At 40.3% G+C, this 16,370-nt stretch overlaps 1 protein-coding gene across 3 annotated transcripts in view; it reads right to left on the bottom strand.

The window, feature by feature from the left end:
- The window catches only part of TLE4 (TLE family member 4, transcriptional corepressor), a 100,362-nt gene that overhangs the window by 24,772 nt on the left and 59,220 nt on the right, over positions 1-16,370 (bottom strand). The window lies entirely within an intron of this gene.

Below are 16,370 nucleotides of genomic sequence, written 5' to 3'. Positions count from 1 at the left end.
TGGTTGCACGGAATAACTTGTAAAATGGGTTTCTCAGTTGGGAATGCTTATTAAATCTCAAATGACAACAGTCCGTGACTGAATTTCTTCTCCTTAATAGCTTGCCAAGATCGTTCCTTTTTGAGGCACTAGTCACAACAGCTAGTAAAGTGTTTCCTAATGCAAGGCTTGACTACAGTGATGATCTCCACACACCCTCTTCAGATTTGAAGAGTGAGTGGGGGCATTACACAAAGCACTGCCAGCAAGTCTTCAGAACTTAAGAGGCTGAGTTGTAAGTCACACAACTATTCAGTGACCAACATCTGGGCTGCTTGAGTTTCCTTGTAATGCTACTTTGCTTACTCTCAGTAATGAGCTAAATACTGCCTTAATTTTGAATTTTTAAGTGGGTCTTCACTACTGTTTCCTGCTAAGATGGGGACAGATTCTGCACCTGTCCAGTCTGTCCCCCTTCATTTCACTAACCTTCCCTGCCCATTATATTATAGAGTTGGAGGTGAAGAAAAAGCTTTTATTTGTTGTGACTAGTAAGACCATTAGAATTTTCAGTGTGCATAGACTTTAGTTCTGACAGTAAATGTAAATTTCCATTTAAAGACACCTAGACTTTAGTTCTGACAGTAAATGTAAATTTCCATTTAAAGACACCTAGAGCACCAAATGGAGCCCTTACAGTGAGAAACTGTAACAAGCTCTTTCACACCAGGCACAATTATATTCAAAGCTCCAGTCCACAGACAGAAATCCTTTTTCCTTGTCTAACACGCTCTCCCCATAGGGCACTTTCACTACTGACAAAAATCACATTCCCACATCCACTTCTGGGGCTGCTCCCTCTGCACGAGCACTGGAGGAAGCCTGGAAAGTCCTTCAGCTGTGCTGCAGCCCATGCTGCACACCTTGCTAGATGGCAGTGGAGCACTGTGCCAAAAATCACGATCTGCGGATGAACAATCTTGGTCCATGTACAGAAAGTGGTAGAGCCCTGGGCTGGAACTAACACAATGGGGAACAGCTCAGGAAGAGTGCTGGGATGTCTAAAGTTGCACTGCTGGTGGATGGTGTGGTCCTAAGACAAGTTAACATCAGCCCTAGAGTTCTGGTGGGGTGTTTTGTGGCATTGTGTGGCATATGCTGTGTGATGGCCGGTTAGTCTGGAGTAGGTAACATAATCAAATACAAGTGCCCCTTGCCTTGACAGTGCAGTGGGCTTCTGCTGATTCTGCTACTTGTACAATCCAGGTTGGTACTGAAGGAGTCATACCAAAAACACAAAAGCAATGTAATCAAGCCAGAAGGAATGATGTAAATTCAACAAAAGCTTGTCTTCTGAAAAAACATACAGGGATTAGATAGTCAACTGCAACTGGAAGTAGTTCGAAAGGATTGAGTGAGCAAACTAGAAGCATGCATGTACTTGCCAAGAATGGGACTCAAATCCACTGTGAGGTTTCAAAAAGATGAATTAGGTAAAAATAGATCACTAAGTTGTGGCCAGATGAAGAACTGTTTGCTCAGCTGGTATTAAACAATGCTTATTTTGCAAAACCACTAGCCTATGGAAAAACTATGTTTAACTAAGAAGATGCACAAAATAACGAAGCAGTCTAGGTATGCCAACTCAGCTTCATATTTGGGAAGTAAATACCAGTTCATCAAGCCATCAGCTGTAACTTCAGGGTCTATGACCACCAGAGGGACCCTTGGGACAGAAGAATACATGCCAATGGGAGGGGAAATATGTTGATAACATCAGGGAAATGATTATCATACGTATGTATCTTCTGTGAAAATCAATGAATACGTATATAAGCCACAGTATACAAACAGGAGCTTTTTCTGTACTCTGTATACATGGTATTTTGGAGAAAATATCCCCTTATGCATCTGGTGCCAAATAAAGAATGCCTGCTTCTTAATGCTACATTGGTGTTAAGGAGGTTTTGACCATTTTTTGGTAACAAAGTAACATTGATGCCTGCACAAAAAACTTAAAACTGGGGAGGGTGTAAACTGTGTTTATATTTTGGAAATATAGTAGTCTGCTCTTTCATCTGATCATGTGAAGTCAATTAAGCCTCTTCATGCCTCAGTTCAATATCTATAACAGAGAGATAATTTCCAAGTCTAGAGAGCGTTTCTTTCCCTTACGGGTTGTTGTGAAGATTAATGTATTGAAGATTTGGAAGTACTCCAGTATCACCAAAATGGATCTATTACACATCATAGACTAAAATGGGAAAACGAGGGAAGAATAATCAGTATTCCTTGTATCAGCAAAAACGCAACTAGAACATTAGAGCAATCTGACTCCTGGAACAGAGTATTTATACTAAACTCCAGAAACTATACAGATAATAACTTTAGTTCATTCTTAGTTTGCATAAATCTGTATCACACAGACATGAGAGATGTGGAAGAGGAAACATTTTTGCATTGTATGTAAAACTCTCATCAGCCAAACTCATGAGAACCTAAAGCCACTACATCTGAGATGTAACTAAATACTCTGAACAAAGTTTCAGGAAGAAAATGCTGCTGGTGGTTAATGCTATTGCTTTTTAATTACCCAGAGGTAACAGAATTAACCAGGAAATGTGCTATCTGCAAGTTTGTCTTTGAAATTATTTTTTTCTCAAATAACCTTATTATTTAAAATGTATACAAAGCCAAACTTGCAGCTGCCTAATAAACTCAAACCTGTACTTCAGAATGTGTAAGGCTTTCTCAAAGGCAGCCAGATGTCAGATAAACCTTGCTCATTTCAGAAATGCAGAGACAGTCTTTGCATCATCATTCCTTTTACTATAACCCACCAAGTGCTTTGTGCTACACAGTGTTTACACTTAAAGCACTCCACAAATATGACAAAGAAAGAGGGTGTGTGCTTATCTGATTAAAATCCAATGTAACTTATATGCAAAACAGGTGCAGCCCACTGGTTCATGGCAAGTCTCCAGTAAAGAACCTCTGTGCTGAAGGATGTGCACTGCTGATTTAGAGCTTTATATCTCTGTCATACTTTTACTTCTGTCTTACTATTTTATGGTTTCCTACTATTGAATGTTCTTTCCCATATCCACTCTTCTTCTTAATTAGCCAGTTTAGCACTCCATTTGCTTATTATCTGACACCAAAGGCATAATCACTCCGTGATTTGGGTGAGTCCAATCCAATCTCAGCCTATGGCAGTACATCAATTCTCTCTCTTCTTGCTTCTGTAATCACTCAAAACTATCGTTACTCTAATGCAAATTTATTTTAGAAGTTTTCCTGCTTCCAGGTCTCTGTTTCCTGGAAGTTTAGGTACTCGGGGCCCTGCTTAGAGGTCTTCAAGCAAAGTAGACTTGCCTAAAGAGCTAACTCTGTAGCTCTAAGTACAGGGGAAAGTGCACGTCACATGAAAACACAAAACTATCCAAGCTTGATTAACAAGCATCCAGGCAATGTCACAGAACATCCATCAGTTAGTTTTTTCCAAATTCTCACTCAATTTAGATGATCCAAAACCAGATTTCCCAAATGCTGTTCAAATATGATTATGGAATATATTAGTTTTGATTGACTTTTCAGAAATTCTTAATTTTTCCTTCATTTAAGGTTGAAATTTGTATGATAATTTCTTTAGTTCCCTTTAGAATTGCTCACAGTATTCCCCAAAGAGGGAGACAAAAATAACTGGAGATTCATTATGCACAAGCTGATATTTACAGTAACATCACATCCCAGCATATGTTCGCTAGAAATAGCTTGGTATTTCTACCCTCTGTTTTAATATTTGTAGGATTAATAACATATTCAGGCCCTGATCCCACAGTATTTAACACCTGGGCAAAACACTTCTTGCTGACATCCACAGGGCTGTGGTTTGGCACAACAAGCATGCTACATGTTACAAGAAACAGCAATGGCAGCAGTAAAAGGCAATTTCTTCCCTACCTCTTTTTGTGTTTCTCTTGTTTTCTTATTGCAAAGACAGTAGGAACAATATGGCAACCATAACAAAGGGGGATAATGAAAATACTCATGGATGATTGCTCAAATTGAGTCTGTAAATGCCACGATTACCTTGCTACTATGCTGTTTGGTTTTAGGAAAACTTGAAGCTCCATGGGGGCAGGCAACAAAAGTACCTGCATATGACAACTTCGGTGCTCCAAAACCCTACAGGTACCTCACATACCACCAGGTGCACGTCACAGCAGAGGCAAGAAACACCTTTGTATGCCTCCAGACAACAAAGCAAAACAGTGTATCTCCTTTCATCACAGTGGTGTCTTCAGCCCTGTGAACTCTATTTGCCACTTTCCAGTTGACTTGCACAACACTGAAGTTGATTTCTACAAGAAAACTATAATCAGAATAACAAATACAAAGCATCTCTCCTGCCAAGCAGTAAGACCTTCCAGATCATACACTAACTACCAACATAACCACATTTCACTATACATTTCACTATACATTAAATACATTAACAGTCCCAAGCAAATGATGTTCAGGCACAAAACTCAAGAGGCAGAGATGGCTAGAGCAAACTTGAAGCTCCTCCATGGCCAAAACTGCCTTTTCAGCAGAAGTATCCTAATGTGATGCTATTCTCCTGCCTTTATTCTCTGCCATCCCTTATGACAGACTTGAAAAGAAGAACAGCTGGAACACTGTGAGTCAGACATAGGTAAAAAGGTTAGTCTCCAGAAGCCAGAAACCACAAGGATAGGCATCTTAGACACGTATTTTTAATACTTTCTTTCTGTCTCTTTCTTCTTTTCCTGAAGGACTAATGCAAAATGAAATCATCTTATAGAAGGACAGCCGCTTCCCCCCTGTGCTCAATCATTCCAGTCACACTATGTTGTCCAGTAACCTGCACTGATAATTCCTTATGAATAAAATGCCAACATTATCATCCACAGCTATGTTGTTGACATGCTTTTGCTATTTCACTAAAAATACCATTAATTTTCTGGCTTCACAACAGCTGAGCTACTCTCCATTTGAATATACAAAAGAGTATTTTATTTAAACCAAATTAAAAGCGTTCCAGTAAATGACTTCAATTTTGCTGGCTACACTACTTAGTGTATACAGTTGTATTTAATCCCCTCTTTTCTCAACTCTACTCCTTCTATACCCCCCTTCCTTTTCTCACTTTTCCCCCCCCACACTTTGCTTTTTATACTTAATCCTTTCACTTCAGGAACCGGATTTGCCCAGCAAGACATCCACAGTCAGAAAGAGCTTCAAAAACGTAGTCCCAAAGACTTAGGGCAATGGTAAAAATTCCTCTGCTCTGTTTTTATTCACCTGTTTGCCAAAACATATTTAGCAGTAAGGAAAGGAAGGGAAGGGGGAGGGAAAAACACATAAATGCTGAATACACCTTCCTTTTCCCATCTAGACAAGTGTAAACATTCCCCATTTAAGCTGGAATGAAAACCACCATTTCTGCCAAGCCCTCCTGGCATCTCACTACTTTATTTGTTCCCATTTGTATCTAATGCTTTTGTCAACAGTTCAACAAAAGTCAAAGCAAACAACCCACTACAAACACTGGGGGTAACAGCAACAAGCATGAATCCTTCACAGTTATTCAGCCCAGCTGCTCAGTGCCTGTCCAGGCTGCTTTCATTTACAACAGTGTCAACAAAAGGCTGAAACCCAATAACTAGGTGGGTCAATACTACCACTGTAAACCCTTCTGAGAACGAAATGCTGTTCTGCTGCTTAACTGCTTCAGCAAACATGCAGAATAATTCAGTTAGATAGACAAGTGCTAGCCTAATCATTTGTTGTGTGAATTATTCAAGGCCTTCTCCTTAAACCGCTAAACGATGGCTCCTCAAATATTTCGGAGGAACCACCAGATGTCCTACAGGGGAGAAGGAAACACTCATTCTGACACAACAGAGGGCAATAATCTGTGATCCTGAAAAGCGTTAATGTTTAGAGGATTAATGCCTTCCTACACCTTGCTTTTGGTGTCACTGTACAGAGACCACACACCTTTTAACATACAAGCACCAGGTATGCATCAGTTTACTAGCAGCTTGATCTCTATGCATAATCGAGGCTACTGCCTACAATTTTTCTTCCTCTTTTTTTTATGTGAATTGTAAAAGAGTTCTCTCCGGAAAACATGTAAAATGTGGGTAAAAATAAGCAAAGTAGTCAGGTGGATGCAGAGAGGAAACATGAATTTATTCCCACATATTTCTTTTTCTCCACTGCCCTCCACACTCATTTGATCTCTTCCTCATCACACACTTCAGCATTTCTTTCTCTGCAGACACAAGGCAAATGTTCACGAGCCTTTCTCCAGAAGTTTCACCAGAGTTCATGTTTACACTTTCAAAAAGCAGGGCAAACTAGTGTTACTGCATAGAATCAAGTCCTGAGCATTAGATGTTTTACTTCAGTTGCCTCTTTAGTATGGGAAACTGCCACCTCCAGATGCCTGTCTCCTCATTTTTGATGGCTTTTGTCACAAACATATCATTACATTAACACAGTTAAACTTTCAGTTAAATGTTAAGAAAACAGGCAAATTAGGTAACAAATGGTGCTTGTTTTGATATAATCTTACTATTGGCAAGAACAATCCTCGTTATGAACAAATGTTTTTCCTAAGACCAGTTTACATATATATCACAGTGCAGTGTTGGACAGACACATATCTTGAGCCAGAACACAATATCAAATACACTTATGAATATTTTATTTTTGACATCTACAGTAACAGTTGTGCACACTGAATAACTAGTATTCCAGAGAGAATCTCTGGCAGTTTTAAGACTCAGAAAAATAGTAAGAGAAAATCTGTCTGTATATCAAATTAAAGAACATGTTTTTGTTTTTATAATTAGAATCTGTGACATACTTTGTTTGCAAAACAGGCGGCTTTGCACTGTAGGAATCTCTGCTGTTGTGCATTGTCAACATGAAGAGACTTCTTCTATCGAATAAAGTTTTCTTCCTCTTTCTGCCCAGAACAATCATGAAACACTTGTCTATTAAACAGCAGAAGCTCCATGACTGCGATGGCCTCAGCTGTTAGTACTCACTATTAGTTAGCCCTAGTCGGTGGGGAACTTCATTTACTATTTTAAATCAGGTTATTGGTACTTGCAACACTAAGTTGCAAGTATAGCAGGACTGTTACAGTCATTAGCAGGAGTTACAAAATGGTTTAGGGTCCATGGAGAAGAAAAGCACAACAGAGAAGTGCTGTAGCACAGAAAACATTTCATATCAAAAGGGTTGCAACTTGCACAGAAGAACTGCGAAAAACCTGCACAGTCTGATGCTAGATAGTCTAAAAAGAACGGGGAAAAGAGTCAACATCACAATCTTTGATGGTGTCTCCTCTTCTTCATCCCCCCCAACCAGGAAGAAGGGTCCAAAAATGGCACCTCTAGTCTTTGCCACAGTTGAAAGTAATGCTGTTACCAGAAAACCTTCATGAAGCACAGAAGAGTCCTACAGACTAAATAACTTAATTGCTTTCAAACAGCTGCAGTGTGATATAAGGCTTTTAGGCTACCTAGATGGTAAGCATACAGTGCTTTTTCTAAAGGCAATGAACTGATCCCGGACTAGCTGCCTTTATGCTTAGAGTACCTTTGCTACTCTAACACTAACTATGCATACTGACAGGGCACTTAGAAAGATACCATACTTCAAGGAAATGGCAGAAAAAGGGTTTCTCTCACCCCACAGGATTTATTGTAATTTATTGAACGAGATTCTTTTAAAATTATTCAGATACTGAATTCTTTTCATATTTTGCAGTATGGGACAGCAAGGTTCATTACAAAATAATATTTGCAGGTCATAGTATGAAACTCTTCTGTCAAAGCAGGGGAGGAAAAGCAAAACATTAATTTCTTCGAGGGCTAAAATAAATTGCAATTTGGTATTTTTAAAAGAAATAGAGAGGTAGGACAGAAGTACAGCATCAACAGATATGGCTTCAGCAAAGATATCAGGAACAAATAAGAAATATAAGCACATAGCTATAATTACTGCAAGTCAGATACAATGATTTCCTAATGCCTGATGTTCTAAGATCACAAAGCAAGGCTTTATATCATTTAGGTCAGCACTGGCATTTCAACTCAACGCAACCAGTGGTTTCTATATAGTCTGGACACTTCGTTAATAAAATAAAATGAGCAAGGAAGTGAGACATATGTTGCTGTAGCTGGTAAGTTTTATGTTGCATGTGTTCTGTGCCAAACACAAACCACACAGCCCTGCAGACAACCCTTCTGGGGGTAGCTGCAATTGGGAGACACCTCTCCTGGCTGTTCTTATTCCAGCATTCTTATTTCTGCATATTCCAGCACTGCACCTCAGAGCATGCCAGTCTGACCAAATAGGTCTCAACCAGCAAAATCAATGCTATTATTTATTTTGATCTGTCAAGATTAATACAGGAAAGAAAATACTATATGCCCTCTTTCAAATGATACAGTGGCTTGAAATATGCCAGCTTCTCTGTATAGAGAATCTACAATATACAGCTCACCCAGTTAATGAAAAAAGGAACAAACCATGTTGAAATTTCTTTCCTTCTCCCACCCCTCCACCCAACTTACTCATAAGTATGCATTAAGAACACTCCCACAGCTGCATTCATTGCCTCTCGAGAGGTAGAAAAACAGAGGTGCAGCTGTGCCTGCTAATCGTATGCAAACAAGTAGCATTGGACTGGCTGCTATACCTCACTTAAAAGCACCCTGTCAGCCTTTGATAAGCTTGCAGATCAAAAAAAAGTGATACAGAGCAATCTGCTGTCCTTTTAATACAATTAGCAGATTAAAGTGGCATTTCACTTTCAACACTTCTTTAAAACACTGATTACATCCAGCATTCACTGTTGATACAACATACACAGTGTTCCCCCTACAGTCCTTCCTGAGACTTGGTGGAGAGCTGGGGCAAGCTCTGCACTGGCAACCAGTGGTCAGCACAGCTCCTGGAGCCAGACATGAAACCTGCACCCTGGCGCACCACAGCAGGGATGCAGCTGGCAGTAGGTCAGGGGAGAGAACACCTGGCACCTGCCAGGGCCCTGGCAGGAAGCCAACAATCCCTGTGCTAGTGCTCTCAGTAATTGTTCCAGGAGGCAGTGGAAAATACCATCCCCCAGGTTTTGCATCTCGCAAGCATAGTTGTGGCTGGGCCCCTTGCTGAGTCAGCTGTCACACTGCTGATTTTTGCTATGCCTCTCCATTTTATGATTTGTGTGAGACCTGCTACCCTTCAACTTCTATTTCCACTACAGTCTCGTGAGAGTGAAGCACAGGAGTGGTGGACTCCAGTAAAACACAGTGTGGAAACAAGTGCTTCAGTTTTCCTCTCAGATTATTTTTTTCATGAAAGCCTGACAAGCCAAACAACACCTCAATTTAGGAGAATATTTTTTAATTTGTTCTCTCCCCCACATCCAAAAGCAAGCTTAGAGCATTACTGAGACCAACATCAGGCCGAGGCCCTCCACTGTGTGAAGCGCTGCTGAGAGGGACCTGGCTTCACCCTCTCTGCCAGGAGCATGGGACATCCCTGGGGTATCCCTCCAGCTCTGGCCCTGTTGCTACCAGGCAGCGCAGCCCTGCTGGTACCAAGGAAAGAACAAACTAAAAAAGATTAATTCGCAGACGTTCATGCATTTCACACACAGGGTGCCCTGTGGTCCGTTGTCAGGGCAACAGGAGACCACCAGCATGCGTTTTATTGGCTTTATGAAGTGCGTCTTGGGGGCTATAGTCCGAGAAATGCTGTATGATAATCTTCAGGCTTTTCAGAAGCCTTGTTTTGTATTTATCCACATTTAACCCTCTGAGTGTTATTAAGAGCATCACTAGGCACGTCTGGCATGCCAAGGAAAGTAGATACAGGAAGCTGGGAGACATGCACACGGTCTCTGCTTCCAGCCTAGAGACTCGGGAAAGCACATCCTCAGCAACTGCTCCCACCTGCTGTGTGCTGAAGTTTTCACCTGCAGGCCACAAGTAAGCTGGTCCCCTGGCTGTGGTAGTGCAGGGCTCAGCACAGCTGTGTTTGGGGATGAAAGTGACACCAGCAAGTGCAAAGGCAACAAAAGCGTCACACTAGACTAATAGACTACTGACAGCAAGTTTTTTCAATAATGTCAAAAGAAGATTAAAAAGAAAAATAGGCATCCCACCAACTTCCTAGACACATCATAAGAAAAAACACACTCTTATTTTGAACCCCAACATGTGGCACCGTCAAGCCAGCCACATCAAAACCTTTACCACAATATCATCTATAAATTCACACAAACAACTTCCCCTCCTCTCCTCACTCTAGGCTGGCATCAGGCATCTCCTCTGACTGCCCTCTCACCAGCCAAGGTAGGGCTGCAGACAGGGAGCAGGAGGGAACAGGAGTTAAAAACACAACTGACACAACACTCCAAGCAGCAACAGCCACCACTGATATCAAGCACTAATCCAGCAAGAGAAGAGAGGGAGAAAGCAAGGGTGACAGAGGGGATCAGCAGAAGAAACAGCTTGCATTCAGGCTTGCAGGAGAAAGAGCATGCGGAGACAACAATTTCCTGGGAAAAGCTAAAGCATAACAAGAATTTACTCTGCCTCCTTTATTCAGACGACCAACCCTTTTGTGGCAGGGGTTTCCTGACTGACAGGAACTCAGGGCCCCTTAATAGGATTTCCATATTATTTCCAACACCTGTCTAGAAGTTATTTGTTTACACTGAAGGAGGCGAGATTCTCAAACCAGACATCTGCTTCTGGTTCAGACATATTTTAGGAAACCATCTAGAAAGAAGCTTTGTTGCTATGGAGACACTTTTATTTTCTTCCCTTACTTGGCTGAAAAACATTAGCATTTCCAATTTTTTTTTCTTCAAAAGGCCAAATGTCGCTTAAGCAAATACAGAACTTTTCAAATTGCCATGCAGAATAGGTTAATCGAGCTTTCGATATTTAATTAATTATTCGACTCAGTTAGAGCTGTACTAAAGAGAGGCAGGAAAACAGTGCAACTTTCCTACAAACTCCCCTCAATGGTCGATTCCTGATGGCTGGCCTAATTGTTTCTTCCCTCAAAGCACAACTAAAACTTTGTAATTTATGTTGCACTCAACAATCTTGCACAATAACTTGTATCAGACTACTCATTTCCCTCCACATTCTTCTAAAATCAACCTAAGGAGATTGACAACATTTGGACTAGGAATGTGCTTCTCTCTCTCTGTCAGGGAACAGACAGAAAGAGCAATACAAATTTTCATGTAAGTATTAACATACCACTAGCATTCAGTGACTTAAGTCATGTGGCAGAAATTTCACACGCATGTCATCCATGTGGTAGAATCCAGAAGGTAATCAGTACACTCTTTCCCTCCCTTTAGCAGATAATCTGCATGCCCAATGACTCCACTAATTTGCATAAAAATAAGGAATGTTTCAAGTTACTTTGGACCTAAGGGTTTTAAAGACAACTCCAAAATGCTAAGTGCTCAATAAAAAAAAAAAGAATTATAGTGCCAACAGATATCTATAAGGTAAAACACAGCCACCTAGTCTGTGTCTTGCTTTAACAAAAATTGGTGTTTATTTTCTCGCATTATATGACTAACACCTATGTAACTTGACCTGCAAATGTGTTCTTCATTCCAGACTCATTCACCATAAGTAAACTGGTGTAAGACATGAATGCCAGCATCCAAAGTATGCTTTTATTAACACACAGTGAGAAGAACTTCAAAAGATATAATAAACAAATTAACTCCCTCCCTTTACTTCTTTTCCTCCAGCTATTATACTGTCAAAGCCTTTGCACTGGAGACCTTTCCACACACCTCCTCATTCCAGCGAACTTCCTCTTCCTACTCTACGATGTGAAGTCATAATCCTGTGTTATCAACATCACAGTCTGTTGCCATGGAAATAATTAGACGTGACTGCTCAGGTTAGAAATTACAGCCCATGTGCGTGTTTACCTTCTGGGTGAAGAGAGAATCTGGAGAGAGAATACCTGAGTTACCTTAAATCACCAAGTGGCAAAATAAAAGTTTGATAGTGAGAAGCACTACAGGAATTTTACCAAATGTGGGCACTCCACTGAATTAGAATCAACCTGTGGTAACTGGTAAAAGGATGCAAGATCAGAGGACAGTGTGCAGTTAATACACAGAAGTGGATAAAAAGCTACTGAGTAAAAGAGGCAAAGCCACCAAAAATGGCAGAAGCAGCTAATTCTTTGATACCGGAGTATGCACAGTTACTTTCATATGACTATGAATTCTCTACACTAAATTAAAATTCCCAGATGTCCTCATGAAAAAGCCTTAAGATGTGACACTGTATGAATTAAAGAAATGTAAAACTCAGTTGGGGTGGGGGGAGAAAAGTATTAAAAAACACAGCAGGGAGATATATATATACCTGAGGTTCAGTTTCATGTTCTAAAAGTCTGTTAAAAACACAGGGCTTGAATGACATACTATGAGTCTAACCGTGAAAAGGTTATTAAGAAAAAAAAGCAGTGCCAAAAAATCTGCTCCATAAGATAGACTGAGACAACAAACAGGACCCTGCTAATTAATATTTGTTCTGCTTCAGCATACAGTTACTGGACCAGACTGCAACAAACAAGCATGTCTCACCCAATCACATCATTAATCCACTCACATTCACCACCTGAGGACCAGCTATGCCCCACAGATATTTATTCATCTGTTCCACAAACAAACAATTACAACACATTTTCTGGAATTAGGGCACCTGTTACATTCGGCACAGCTTACAGGCCCAGAGGCAGATATCAATTAATACTGAAAAAATTACTGTATCACAAGCCAACAGAAGTTACTCATTATTATTTGGTAATGCTATCCCCAAAACACCCATGAAGATCAAAAACACAACTCTTGTAGAGCAGTGTAGTTCAAATATGCTCTGCTTAAAACTACCACTTCATCATTACAGAAAGCAAAACACATGTAATGCCTTGTTTCCAAACAGAGAAAGGTACAAACAGAATCCGTGGCATGAGTGTGAAATGTCTGGATTTTAACAAGCCTGTGAAGTGCTTTTCAGCTGAATGGTAATTAAGCGGCAAAATAACAAAATTATTAGGAAATAAATTCTGCAAATTTCTTCACGTTTGTAATAGGTAACTATGTTTCTTTGTCTCATTAAATATAGAGTGAATACAAAGACATCTGGCAGACACTCAAGCCACTAGAGGAAGTCACATTTAAAGGAAACCTGAGAAATAGGACAAAGTTCACAGCAATACATCACAGTAGTTTATGTGATATTCCTCTATCAGCAGAAGAACAAACCTAGAAATTTAATTACATGAGATAGTATCCAAAAGTCTTACATAGTATACGTTGTGCATTTTTATTTTAAACTATCTAGTACTTTCCAGAAGCATTACACTTGCCAACTCTTTTTTAAGTATTAGGTTACTTACAGCTTCAGGAGTAAGCAGCTTACTCACAACTAAATGAACAGAGGTCTAAACAACTAATAGTGGCTAACAGCTTGTGAAGCACTGGAGCACAGGCTACCACAAATGCAAATGGAATGGGGGAATCTCACCCATCCACTTTTCCTGTATCTCCCACACATGTAATTATTAGCCTTCACACAGATAAAGGCAAAAGTAATCTTATTTCTAAATTCACCTCAATTTGCCCTGACAGACTTCTTTCTCTGAATTCACCAGCATGTTGGCCTGAAATTCACCCCAAAGCTGCATTCGATAAATTATTTCAGATATTTTCATTTAAAAGTCTGTATTTTTTCGCAGAGGAATCCCAGATTAGCTGTTTTATTCCTGCCACAAGACTGCGGTTTTAAAGTTTTGGCACTTGTTGCTCCTGAAACAGTAACCTCCGTCATCAAAATGAACAAAGTTTTCACCAAGCTGGCAAGTCTTACTATATTCATAGTCTCTGCCCAAACAATTTAAAAATCTGGTGAAGAAAAAAACCAAAAAAACCAAAACAAACACAAACAAACAAACAACCCCTAAAAGAAAGGCAGCACATGACTGTTATATAAGGAACAAGAGATCTAGATTAACAAAAGATGTGGTAAAAAGTTACACGCACTGCATTCTGTGCACAAAGCAGTGATTCAGAAGACTGAGATTCTTGAACAACATGCTCAGGAACATCGTGGCTAGCTCTGGTAGGCTCACAACCCAGCCAGCATCTGAGCGCTCCTTCACTCCATTTGCTGCAGTGAGAGTCATGGGAAGAGACTGCTAGTACTAGACTACTTTCTGCCAGGTGGAGCTTTTGCACACAAAATGTTTCCACAGCTGCTTCAAAGGGCATGTGTTACAGAAGGAACTTTGACATGGACCAGCAAAACTTTTGCCATATTTGTCCCAGGGAGGGTACCACAGCTGGGAAGAAGGACATGCTTCCTGAATCAGGAGTTCTCATAGGATGTGGAAAAAAATTTGTGTGGTGCAATTAGCAAGCAAGAATTCAGTTTAGAAAAGTCCTTTTTTTCTTTTTTCCTTTTCTTTTTTGAAAAAAGAAGTTTTACAGCTTCAAAAAGGAAACACACTAAGTCCACTGTGAAAAGCTGCTCGGTTAATTGCAGAGCAGTTTGTCTTTCTACCTAAATACACTATATTCCCTCCGAGCCCTTAAGCCAGGGCTGCCATTTGAGCACAGCCCTGGCACATGTCACCCTTCTCTTCCTTTTGTGTGCTCCACAGCCTTGCCACTGCACAAAGAGCGCTCCCATGGCCCAGTTTACTGCCTTTAGAGTTTTCCCACACTTCAAACTTGGCGACAGATTTCAAAGACTGAATCCAAGCAGAAAGAGCTCCCAGTGCTGCCCTTCTCCACAGAGCTTCCTCTGCCAATGCTGATCTATTATTTAGGAACAGCTCCTGGACAATCTTGTTACCTGGAAGGTGACTACTCGGCTGCAGCAGGAAACTACTCGTTCAAGGGATGTGCCAGGAAGGATGTGAGCCCAGTCTGGCTTATCAGGCAGAAAACGTCACATTTGGAAGAATGGTGCAAACTGCCTTTTCCCTGGTCTGAACTAAGAGGAGTCAGGACCAGCACAGCTAGAGACAGCAAGTTTCACTAAGAGAACTGCCCAGAAAATCCAAAGTGCTGGAAATGGTGGCAAGCAATGGGACATTTCAGCCAAACTTCTTTCTTTATAGAAATGGCTAGTGTAACTTCATTACGCACACTACAGTGTAAATTTACACTTTATGAGCTATTTTAAAATCTGCCCTGCTTAATAATCTGTATCAGCAAGAAAACTTTAAAGTGTCTCTTACAATTAAACCCAGGCAAAACGTTATATAAATCAAAATTTTGCTACCATATCAAAATGTTACACTGGGGCTGTATAACATCGCTCATTTCCTCATTACATGCTACACTAATTACTACCAGCAGATTCAGAATTTTCTGCACATTAGAGGCTTTTAAAGGAGCTATAAAAAATTTCAGGCACCATTAATTTAAATTTGTATTGAAATTTCCTTTTGACAGATGGCCAAAAATTACTTACTATTTAGAGTACCAGAGCCTCCCTGTTTGCACATTGAAAGAGGAAAGTAAAAAATTAAAAGGAAGAAGGAAATTTATGTCACGTTCATTACCTGTTAAATGTTAAGAGGCATTATCCTGCATGAATAAATTATTTCTTACAAGCACACAGACTCCAGCTCCTGGCAACTCACAGTTCTGGCTGACAAAAACCATCTCAAGTCACACAGCAGACAATCATAAAAACCCTGTCTTAACCGGGAACCACTTAAGGGAGGACAGATCAATTAAACAAGTGACTAACTGCTACTCTGGGCATCACTGCAAACATTTAAGGAAATTAACAAACTATTTTGCCTTGCAAAGCTGGCAGTAAGTCCCATAATGCTGACACACAAACCAATTCACAACCTGAACAGCATGGAAGACAAACACCTACTTATCAGTTCAAAGTAAACTGGCACAAACTAGCAATGCCCTCCTCTCCCTTTGGAAGCTGTATGAGTAACAGCGGCTTTGAATCCATCCCAGACAAAATCAGGCTTTTCAGTACAAATGCTCCCACTAACACCCATGCCAGCATAAACACCCCAATATCCCACAAATGTTACAGAAACATGACTAGCATGTATTGTTTAGAAACACCAGACGGTATATACTAGTAGTTCTCCTCAGCCACTTTCTTGAGTGAAATCCTCATGGTTCTAACTATACAGGTATGTAAACTCACTCAAGAAACCAGATGAGTTTGTATTCCCATATTTAGGTATCTGCCCTACTTGTATTTGTTTGTTTGAATGCAGGAAAAAGGAAAATGGACTAAACCTACCTG

The sequence above is a fragment of the Chiroxiphia lanceolata genome, chromosome Z, assembly GCF_009829145.1.
Source record: "Chiroxiphia lanceolata isolate bChiLan1 chromosome Z, bChiLan1.pri, whole genome shotgun sequence".
NCBI lineage: Eukaryota > Metazoa > Chordata > Aves > Passeriformes > Pipridae > Chiroxiphia > Chiroxiphia lanceolata.
The sequence above is the reverse complement of the archived record's forward strand: the minus strand, read 5'-3'. Positions and strand labels throughout refer to the sequence as shown.